This window comes from Mobula birostris, chromosome 6, assembly GCF_030028105.1.
Source record: "Mobula birostris isolate sMobBir1 chromosome 6, sMobBir1.hap1, whole genome shotgun sequence".
Classification (NCBI taxonomy): domain Eukaryota; kingdom Metazoa; phylum Chordata; class Chondrichthyes; order Myliobatiformes; family Myliobatidae; genus Mobula; species Mobula birostris.
The window spans coordinates 189,490,592-189,502,488 of NC_092375.1; positions in this window are offsets into that span (position 1 = coordinate 189,490,592).

Sequence of the window (11,897 nt, forward strand, 5' to 3'; positions counted from 1 at the left end):
ATCCTGGCAAGAGTGTCCTTTTCCTTCACACGGTGCTGATGTGGCCATACAAACTTCCTAGTGAATTATTGGCGGGGGTGTGATTAAGGTGGGTGCAGGTAAAATTTTTTGAAATTTGACTTACACAATACCAGATCTTAACATTTATCCGATGAAAGGCAAATCATAAACAGGAGAAAGTCTGCAGATGCTGGAAATCCAAAGCAACACACACAAAATGCTGGAGGAACTCAGCAGGTCAGGCAGCATCAAGGGAAATGAATGAGCAGACAACGTTTCTGCTGAGACCCTTCACAGAAGTGAGAAGGAAGGGAAAGATGCCAGAATAAAAAGGTGGGGGAAGGGGAGAGGATAGCTGGACGGTGATAGGTGAAGCCAGCTGGATGGGAAATAAGAGCAGGAGAAGAAATAATCTGACAGGAGAGGAGAGTGGACCATAGGAGGAAGGGAGGGAGGAGGAGACCCAGAAGGAAGTAATAGGCTGGTGAGAAAAGTAAAATGTCAGTGTGGGGAATAAAGGAAGTGGGGAGTGGTATGAAATTTGCTTGCCGGAAGGAGATATCAATATTTATGCCATCAGGTTGGAGAGTATCCAGATGGAATATAAGGTTTTGTTCTTCCATCCTGAGGTGGGCCTCACCTTGGCACAAGAGACAGTCATGGACCGACATGTTGGAATAGGAATGGGAATCAGAATTATGTTTTTTTATCGCGCGCTGAATTTTTTAATCGTAACAGTGAATACACCTTCTGAAAGCGAAAACAGGGTACTGTACTAATGTAGGTCTTTCGTAACAGTGAGGTTTCGTAAAGCGAATGTTCGAAAAGCGGGAGACACCTGTAATCCTTACAGCCCTTCCCACCTGCTCCATCGTTCAATAAGATCCATTTGATCTTCAAACTCAATGTAACTTTATGCAAAATTAGTTATTTAGATAAGAGCAGAATGTCGCAAAGTGCAGGTAGGTGGGTGGGAAAAAACTGAAATTTAATATAGTAAAATACAGTCTCATCCACTTTCGGCCGATGAATGTTAAGTCAACATATTTTCTCCATGGTGAGAGGCAAGGAACTGGAGATAAGCAGGCAGCTTTACCCATTAGAATTAAAAATATTTTAAAGGTCTGTTAGAATATTGGCTGTGATGAAGCCGGACTCTCATTGCAGTGTCAGTAACAGTTCCCATTAGAACTATTTCAAGACACACTCTAAGCACTACTTCATTTATATGAAGAGAGTTTACAGTGAGAAGCAAAGAATTTTTGAATTGAATTGACTTTATTTCTTACATCCTTCATACACATGGAGTAAAAATCTTTACGTTACGTCTCCGTCTAAATGTACAACGCGCAATCATAGTAATTTATAATCATTTATAATAAATAGAACAGTCAATGCAACATAGAACTACACTGAAATCAGCGTGAGTTAATCAGTCTGATGGTCTGGTGAAAGAAGCCGTCCTGGAGCCTGTGGTCTTATCTTTTATGCTGTGGTACCATTTCCCAGACGCTAGCAGCTGGAATAGATTGTGGTTGGGGTGACTCAGGTCCCCAATGATCTTTCGGGTCCTTTTTTCACACCTGTCTTTGTAAATGTCCTGAATCATGGGAAGTTCATAACTACAGATGCGCTGGGCTGTCCACACCACTCTCTGCAGAATCCTGCGATTAAGGGAAGTACAGTTCCCATACCAGGCAGTGATGCAGCCAGTCAGGATGCTCTCAATTGTGCCCCTGTAGAAAGTTCTTAGGTTCTGGGAGCCCGTACCAAACTTCCTCAACCGTCTGAGGTGAAAGAGGCGCTGTTGTGCCTTTTTCACCGCACAGCTGGTGTGTACAGACCACGTGAGGTCCTCAGTGATGTGGATGCCGAGGAACTTAAAGCTGTTTACCCTCTCAACCCCAGATCCATTGATATCAATAGGGGTTAGCCTATCTCCATTCCTCCTATAATCCATAACCAGTTCCTTTGTTTTTGCAACATTGAGGGAGAGGTTGTTTTCTTGACACCACTGTGTCAGAGAGATGACTTCCCTGTTGGCCACCTCGTTAATGTTTGAGATTAGGCCAATCAGTGTAGTGCCATCAGCAAATTTATTTAGCAGATTAGAGCTGCGGGTGGTGACACAGTCAAGGGTATACAGGGAGTAAAAGAGGGGACTTAGTACACAGCCCAGTATAGAGGGGCTCCTGTATTGAGAGTCAGAGGGGTGGAGGTGAGGGAGCCCACTCGTATCACCTGCTGGTGATCTGACAGGAAGTCCAGGATCACTCTAGAGGTGCAAATGGACAGACTCTTTTCAAGTTATCATAGGCCATAGACCCCTATTTTATGTAGATCTATTTCTGGTTAAAGTTTAACATAAAATATATTTTAGGTTTTTGTTTTAATACTGATATAACATATCCTCATTCTAGCATTGGTGATGCTTAATCTATTTTTCCTTGTAATTTCACATGATATACACAGTATGAGCTAACAGTAATTTGCAAGATAGTAACTTTTTTATGTCATTAACCAAATTCTTACATGATTAGTTATTCAAGATTTCCTTAAAAATTATAGTCTGGAAGTCTGAGAAAAGTAACATTGAACAACAAATTTTTTTGAAGAGTATTGCTTCCGCTTTTTTATGGTTTATGATAGAGTGCTTGAAGCTGAATACAAATATAATTTCAGACTACTTGGAGAAGTAAGAAATTAACTTTTATTGAATCGTCGTCGTGGCTATCCCTCGAGGTCGAGGATGATGGTCTTCATTCTAAAGAAGTGGCCTACAGGGTGAAGACGCCTGTGCGTGTATTTGTTTAATGTGTACTTGATGTTGCACTCCAAGAAGCACATGGTACTTCACAAATCAACCAACTCATTCCAATGGCATGGAAACCACGACAATTGGAGCTGATGGATTTGTTGCAGTCTTCATCCGCCTTCACAACCGTTGAGTTTGAGGTAACCTCGTCCGCCTGTTCCACCGTTGCGGTCTTGGTTGGATTGTTCTTTGTCAGGGACCTCACCCTCGACCTCACCGCCATGGGTGATCCTGCCAGGAGCATAGCTCCAGACGGCATTGCTCTCGGGATCACAGGACCACACAAGCTTCTCCACCATTACAAGGTGACAATCCACGCAGAAGTTTTATTGAATATACTGCATTTAATTGCATAACAGTGCTGACACTTTGCAATAGTTCAACAAAGCTAAACATGTTTTGTTGATGATTTTCATTTGTAATCAGTTTCTGAGGCTTCTCACTTAAATGTCCAACAACAATCAGCCAGCATTGATGGATTCCAGTTGCCCTGATACCGTTTCTCCACGACCACAATGTCCTGGTGAAATCTTTTCACCATGCTCTTCACTGACAGTGAAGAAGTCTAAATGGGAATACAGAAAATGAATCCTTAGTGACATGTTGCACTTCATGGTCATGTATGCTTGAAGCATGTTGTCAACCAGCTGCACATAGTTTGGTGCTCTGTAGTTGGCAAGAATATTTTCTTCAACATCCTTGAATGCCTCCCATGTGATTTTGTCCAGACCCACCTGAAATCCTTTGAGTTGTCTGTCATTAATGGTCTGTTTGATTTGTGGACCAAAAAAATGCCTTCCTTAATCTTGGCATCAGTTATTCTGACTTGAATTATAAATTGAAATAACAAATATAGACGATTTTTTAAAATGGTGCATGACAGCGAAATTTTAGGAAGATTTTCATGATCAGCGGCCCAAAATCCTTAAGATACAAGCTGAAAGGAAGCAAAATCTTTGTTGTCCAGTGTAATCAGTATTTTCTTAATGGAAAATATGAGCACTTTTAAATGCCTGTATTAAGCGTAAACAAACATTCATGTGTCAAGGATCTTTTGTTCAATAGCAGTTAATTGTACATTATAAGGTATATGCAAACCAACATTAATCCATGTTATAATGTAATCTACATAACGCATTGGAAAGGCACGGATTAATCAGGAACAGTCAATCTGGGCATCTTAAGGGAACAGCATGTCTGATCAACTTTCTTGTTAATGAAGGAACAGTGTGCTTGGATTTTAGCAAGGCTTCCGACAAGCAGGCTTGTCAGAAATGAGTAAGTAGATGGTGACCAAAGGAATGCACCAAATTAGCTCAGAAACAAGAAGTGAAAGTTTATTGGTTGACAAGTGATTTTTTTTGACCTGGCATCATCCTTTACCAGAAAGGTTCCACAGCTCCTTTGTGTTTTTGTGATTAGATAATGATGTTGAGAAATAATAAAAACATTGATGAAGATACAGGATGAAAAGAAATTTGATGATACAACACCTTGCTGTGTAATTCACAGGAATAAAACTACAGATGATCTCAACAGTTGTAGAAAAAAATCGCAATTGGAATTTAATCCAGGGATCTGTGAGGAAGGTACCAAGTGGGAATATGATAGAGGCATACAGAATTATGAGGAATATAGAGAAGGTAAATGCAAGCAGGCTTTTTTCCACTGAGGATGGGCGGGACTACAACCAGAGGTCATGGGTTAAGGGTGAAAGGTGAAAATTTTAAGGGGAACAGGAGGGGAAACTTCTTCATTCAGAGGGTCGTGAGAGCGTGGAACAAGCTGCCAGCACAAGTGGACCATGCGAGCTTGATTTCAACGGTTAAGAGAAGTTTGGATAGGTATATAGATAGTCAAAGTGTGGAGGCTATGGTTCTGGAACATGTCCATGAGAGTAGTCAGTTTAAATGGTTCAGCACAAACTAGATGGGCCAAAGCACCTGTTTCTGTGCTGTACTTTTTTTTATAACTCTGTGGTGTGAAGGAACAAAGTTGAAAGTAAATTTATTATCAAAATACATGTATGTCGCCATATATAGAACCCAAAGATTCATTTTCTTGTGGGCATTCTCAATAAATCCGTAATAGTTATAAATAGATAGGGTCATAAAGGAAGCTTTTAGCACATTGGCCTTCATAAGTCAACGTATTGAGTACAGAAGATAGGATGTTATGTTGAAGTTGTAGAAGACATTGGTGAGGCCTAATTTGGAGTATTGTCTGCAGTTTTGGTCACCTACCTACAGGAAAGATGTAAACAAGGTTGAAAGTGTACAGAGAAAATTTACACGCCATCAACAGGAATTCTGCAGATGCTGGAAATTCAAGCAACACACATAAAAGTTGCTGGTGAACGCAGCAGGCCAGGCAGCATCTCTAGGAAGAGGTGCAGTCGACGTTTCAGGCCGAGACCTGATGAAGGATCTCGGCCTGAAACGTCGACTGCACCTCTTCCTAGAGATGCTGCCTGGCCTGCTGCGTTCACCAGCAACTTTTATGTGTGTTGCCAGAGAAAATTTACAGGTGTGTTGCTGGGTATGGAGGGCCTGAGTTTTAAGGACAGATTGAATAGGTTAGGACATTATTCTTTCGAACATAGAAGATTGAAGGGAGATTTGATAGAGGTATCATAAAGTATGAAAGATGTAGACAGGGCAAATACAAATAACCCTTTTCCACTAAAGTTGGGTGGGACTACAACCAGAGGTCATGGGTTAAGGATGAAAGGTGAGAAGTTTAATGGAAACATGATGGGAAACTTCTTCACTCAGAGGGTCGTGAGAGTGTGGAATGAGCTGCCAGCACAAGGTGATCCATGCGAGCTCGGTTTCAACATTTAAGAGAAGTTTGGATAGGTACATGGATAGTAGGGATATCAAGGGCTATGGTCCCAGTGTAGGTCATTGGGAATAGGCGGTTTAAATAGTTAAAGTATGGACTAGATGGGCTGAAGGGCCTGTTTCTGTGCTGTACTTATCTATGACCCTATGACTCCAATGATAACCACAACAGGATCAATGAAAGATCGCACCAAATTGGTTGTTCAGTCAGCACACTAAAGACAACAAATATTTCAAATACAAAAAGAAAGAAATAATAATAATAAATAAATAAGCAATAAATATTGAGAGCATGAGTTGAAGAGACCTTGGAAGTGAGTCCGTAGGATAGGTTGTTGGAACAATTCAATGATAGGGTGAGTGAAGAAGAAGAAGAAGAAAGCCCTTAACTCTGAGTGGAGTCATCGGGATGCTGTCATGACGACGTTCTTTTAGTAGGCTTTCGTATTTTTATGAGGCCGAGTTTCTAGCTCGATGCTCAACCCAGCACAGATGGAAAGCGTGCAAGGGAGCCGGCTGGATTTGAACTCGGGAGCCTTTGCTCCAAAGTCCGGCGCTGATGCCACTATGCCACCAGCCAGCCTAGGGTGTATGAAGTTGAGTGAATTTATCCTGTTTGGTTGAAGAGTCTGATGGATGAGGGGTAATAACTGTTCCTGAACCTGGTGGTGTGAGTCCTGAGGTTCCTGTACCTTCTTCCTGATAGCAGCAGTGAGAAGAGAGCTTGTGCTGTGTGGTGGGGGTCCCTGATGATGGATGCTGCTTTCCTGTCACAGCATTTTCTGCAGATGTGCTCACTGGTGGGGAGGACTTCACCTGTGAAGGACTGGCCCTAATCCACTACACTTTGTAGGATTTTCTGTTCAAGGGTAGTGGTGTTTCCATACCAGGTTGTTGTGCGGGCAATCAGTATACTCTCTACCAGGCAAGCTGTAAAAGAAGTAGAGGCACTGGGGACAAGACAGGTCCTCAGAAGTAAGAACACTGAAGAATTTAAGGTTAAAGAACAGAAGACCTTGGGGTATATATGCACAGACCCTTAAAGGTCATAGGGCAGACAAATAAGATAAGCAAAAAGACAAACAGAAAGATTATATTAAAACTGTATGCAACAATAAAAGACATAACTGAAGAACTGTTACTGGAACCTTGTTACTGGAAAGATATGATTGCACTGAAATTGATGCAGAGGAGTCTTAACAACATTTTGCTGTGATTTGAAAATTGTAGCTGAGGTGTAGGGTTTGTTTCTTAGGGAGCAAAGGGGGCTGAAGTGAGACTTTATTAATATGTCTAATTATCAGGTGCTGACCCACTGACAAGACCTCGGTGGTGACAGGGTATTCATTAGTCTGACAGCCTGAGGGAAGAAGCTGCTACCCAGCCTGGCAGTCCTAGTCCTGTTGCTCCTGTACCTCCCTCCTGATGGTAGAAGGTCAAAGAGATTGTGGGATGATTAGCAGGGATCCTCTTCAATGCTTCAGGCCCTTTGTATACAATGCTGCTGGCCATGACAGCCTGGGGAAAGCTTCTTTCCCCCGGCTGTGAGACTACCGAACTAACTGCCACCACCCAGGTCTGATCTCACATGAAGTGCCAGTAGTGTTGTACTGTTTACTTTTTAACTTGGGTCATAAATGCATCTTATTATTTATGGTAATATCACTTTATTTGTGTGAGTTATATGTGCTGTGTTGTGCACCTTGATCTGGAGGAATGCTGTTTTGTTTGGTGGTATAAGGTTGAATAATAATAAACTTGAAGTGTCACATATGGGGGGTGGGGGTGGGAATGGAGGCCCCAGCAGTGATCCTCTCAGTGGTTTTGACGGTCCTCTGCAGGGTCTTGCAGTCCCATGCCTTCCAGTTTCGGTATCACACAATAATGCAGCCAGACAGGAGACCTTTGTTGGTGCTCCTGCAGAGAGCTGTTAGAATGGAGAAGGGAACCTTGCACACCTCAGATGCTGTTGCCCCCTTGTTGACTAATGAGCAGATGTTTGGGTCCAGGTTAGATCATCCACTATGTGCACACCAAGGAACCTTGTGCTCTTCACTCTGTCCACGGTAGAGCCATTGAAGTGGTTGACCTGCACCTTTCTGAAGTCCACAATGATCTCTTGTCTGGTCCACGTGCGACTCATCACTCTTGTACCATCAGTGAACTTGATGGTGCGACCTGAGCTGGTGCTGGCAGTGATTTGTGAGTCAGCAGTAAGAAGAGTAGTGATGAGCACACAGCTCAGTGTGATGGAGTTTGAGATGTTTCTGCCTCGGGTCTTCTCGTCAAGAAATCCAAGATCCATTTTACAGGGAGGGGTGTTGAGTAAACCATGAAGGACAGTTTATCTACTAGCCTCTAAGGGATGGTTGTGTTAAATGACGAGCTGATGTTGATGAATAACAACTGGGCATCTGAGGCATTAGTTTCTAGTTGGGACAGGACGGAATGGAGAGCTGAGGCTATGCTGTCATAAGACCATAAGGTATAGGAGCAGAAGTAGGCCATTCGGCCCATTGAGTCTGCTCCACCATTCAATCATGGGCTGATCCAATTCTTCCAGTCATCCCCACTTCCCTGCCTTCTCCCCATACCCTTTGATGCCCTGGCTAATCAAGAACCCATCAATCTCTGCCTTAAATACACCAGGTGACTTGGCCTCCACAGCCACTCGTGGCAACAAATTCCACAGATTTACCACCCTCTGACTAAAGTAATTTCTCTGCATCTGTGTTCTAAATGGACGTCATTCAATCCTGAAGTCATGCGTCATCATTGCACTAGTTAGAGTGGTAGGTGAACTGGAAAGGGTCCAATGTAGCTGGAAGGTGGAAGGTCCATTACTAGCTGCTCAAATTATGGTAACTGCCTTGAAGCCTACAGAGACAATGGACAATTGCACAGAGATACTAAAGGTAAATAAACTCTTCTTCGGCTTCCAGCCGGGTACAAGTATCAATTTTAACCAACGTTTCGATGACAAACTCTTCCATCGATATCAGGGATGACGCCTGGGCAAGTCTAGTCCAGTGGTATATATACCCCCTTCACCTGTCCCTCCGGATTGGTTTGGCCTCATCCAATCAGGTTTCTGCGGTCCCACCTTGTTTACAATTGAATTCCAGTATTTACTTAGAGCAAGATGTTTGTCTCTGTTAAAATTCTTTTTTTCGAGTTTTATTTCAATGGCTTCCTTCACCAAGTGGTCCCAAAAGCTAAGGCTAAAAGGTGAAGGAAATCAATCGGGCTCTTAAAAGGGCCAATAGAAAAACCAGGAAACCTAACAATGAGGGGGAACCCGTCACTGCTGCCTGTCTTCCCTATCTTTCCACAGTTTCTGGAAGGATCTCCAGGATCCTGAAGAAATACCCGACTAATACCACCCACAAACCTGTAAGGAAGCTCAAATTACAGCTTATGCTGGTCAAAGATGACCTGGGACTCAGGATATCTGGCATTTACAGGATTCCCTGTGAATGCGGAGCAGTGTATATCGACCAGGTAGGGTGGAAACCCACATCAAAAAACACAGGAGGTGCATTCGTTTGAGTTACTCAGAGAAATCGGTGGTAGCAGAATATTGCATTCGCAATGGCCATAGGATTGACTTTGGCGCAAACCTATTGTGCCGCGCCAATGGCTTTTAGGACCACTTGGTGAAGCCATTGAAATAAAACTAGAGGAAAAGAATTTTAACAAAGGTTCTCTAAGTAAGAACTGGAATTCAATTGTAAACAAGATGGAACAGCGAAAAGCTGATTGGATGAGACTAACCAATCAGGAGGGATGGATGGTGGGGGTATAAATACCACCAAACTAGACATGCCTAGGCATCATCCCTGATAAAGATAGCAGAGTTTGTCATTGAAACATCAGTTAAAATTGATACTTGTACCTCGCTGGAAGCCTGAGAATAATTTATTCATTATATATGCTGGAAAAGCAATAGATCCTTTTTCAGATACCAAAGATGTCTGTTAAGACCTGTATTAGATGGGCCACACAATCTCTTAGAGCACAACCAGGTATGTTATCTGGCCCCGCAGCCTTGCAAGGATTTAACCTGGCAAGGATCCTCTTCACTGCTGTCTGTGGCCAAGCAAGGTGCATGTTGTTCTCTGACACTAGCCAGGCATCAGGGAACATTTCGGGAGTGCAGTATTATGTGTTTTACTGGAACCGGGCTGCACGAGGACATACCCGATCAAATCTTTTCCATGGACAGCTTCCAGACCGTTCGGGCTGACTGGAAGTGCACTGAGAGCGGTAAGTGTAAAGGAGTTGGGGGCTTACTGTTCTGGTTAACAACGGATGGTGCAATCCGGGTCATATTACGATCGAGGAACGTGTTTGTAGACCGGATATTAAACTTTTTGCTGTTGGACTTTGGCCATATTCCACCGAGATACAACACTGGGCATCACGGGAGGTCGTTCCTGCCTGTGGCCATCAAACTTTGCAGCTCCTCCCCTGGAGGGTCAGACACCCTGAGCCAATAGGCTGGTCCTGGACTTATTTCCATCTGGCATAGTTTGCATTTTGTTGTTTGATTGTTTGTGGTTTTTTGTATTGCTATATTTACGCTCTATTCTTGGTTGGTGCGGCTGTAACGAAACCCAATTTCCCTCGGGATCAATAAAGTATATCTATCTATCTATCTATGTTCCTCGGGGAGAGGAGGCTTTCCTTGACGTTACATTATTCATTGTATCAAATCGTGCGTAGAATGCATTCAGCCTATCAGGAGCAGAGGCGTCACTGTCATTGATGTCCAGGATGGGTTTATAATCCCTGTCATGTACAGATATGTCTCTTTCCTGTACTCTGATTTATTGTTAATTTGAGATAAATCCCACTGCAGTAGTATTGTCTGCAAACTTGTAGATGAAGTTAGACCACAATCTGGCCACACAGTCATGAGCTTACAGTGAATAGAGTAGGGAGCTGAATACACAGCCTTGTGGAGCACCAGTGCTTAGAGTGGCTGTAGGAGCCACGTATCTCTTTTCTGATGTCAGGATTAGCGAAGTTAACGTTAACATTAGCAGAAACAAAATTAGCAATTATGAAATTAGTGACATTAGCAAAACAAGCAGAATTACCCTCATTTCACTAATTCTGACATCACTAACTTTGATTGCTCATCTTTGCTGGTTTCATAATAAAGGATCGAATATACTTTTTTCTACCTGGAACTCAGTTCTTGGGAAGCGTGTCACACAACGTGAATCCCCTCAGTCACTCGGGGGTTTTGATTTGTTTCTCAAGTAACTGCTACAATAGCAGAGATGTAAAGAGATAGAATGGAACTGGTAGGTCGGGTTAAGGGAAATCCAAAGATGTACTACAGCTGTATCAAGAAAAAAGTTGTGGCTATGGGGAGTGAAGGTTCCTTTAAATATCACCAGATCTATGTCTTCAACCACAGGAGATGAGTTGGATTTTTAATGAACATTTCTGCTCTGTGTTTACTTAGGAGAAAATTATGGTTGCTCAGGAAATAAGGGAAACAGGTGGACATGTTTTAGAGAACATCTGCATTCCCAGGAGGAGCTATTTACAGCCAACCAGTGCAGTAAGGTGGAGAAAATACCAGGGCTTGACCAAGAGTATCCTTGGACTTTGTGGGAGACTAGAGCAGAATTTGCAAAGGCCCTTGTGGAGATATTTGCTTATCATTAGCCACTGGTAAATTTCCCAAAAAGTAAAATGTTGTTTCCTCATTTCAGAAGCAAATCAAGGACAAGCTAGAGCATTACAAATCATAAATTCAAGAGATTCTGCCAATGCTGGAAAACTTGAGCAACACACATGAAATGCTGGAGGAACACATCAAGTCAAGCAGCATCTTTGGAAGGGGATGAACAGTTGACAACTTGGGCCAAAACCTTTCATCAGTCATCTTTTCATTTATCTCCTTAGATACTGCCTGACTTGATGAAGTTCCTCCACCATTTTCTGTCAACTTGACATCAGTGGTGGGCACTGTTCCCTCCAAGGTGCACGGGTATGCAGCTGCACAGTAACAGAAGTGCTCCGTGCACATAGCCTTTGTTGCCACGCAGCTGGAACTTTCTTTTATATATTAATATAAAGTGCTGCACAGTTTTCTGGCCATGTAAGCATTTCCTTCTCAGAGCAAAGGTTGGTCTATGCAGCTATAAAAAAAGAATTAAAGAGAAGGTTGGTGGTGGATGAGCTATTGGAGGGGTGATCTACCAGCATTCGGATAGATAGGC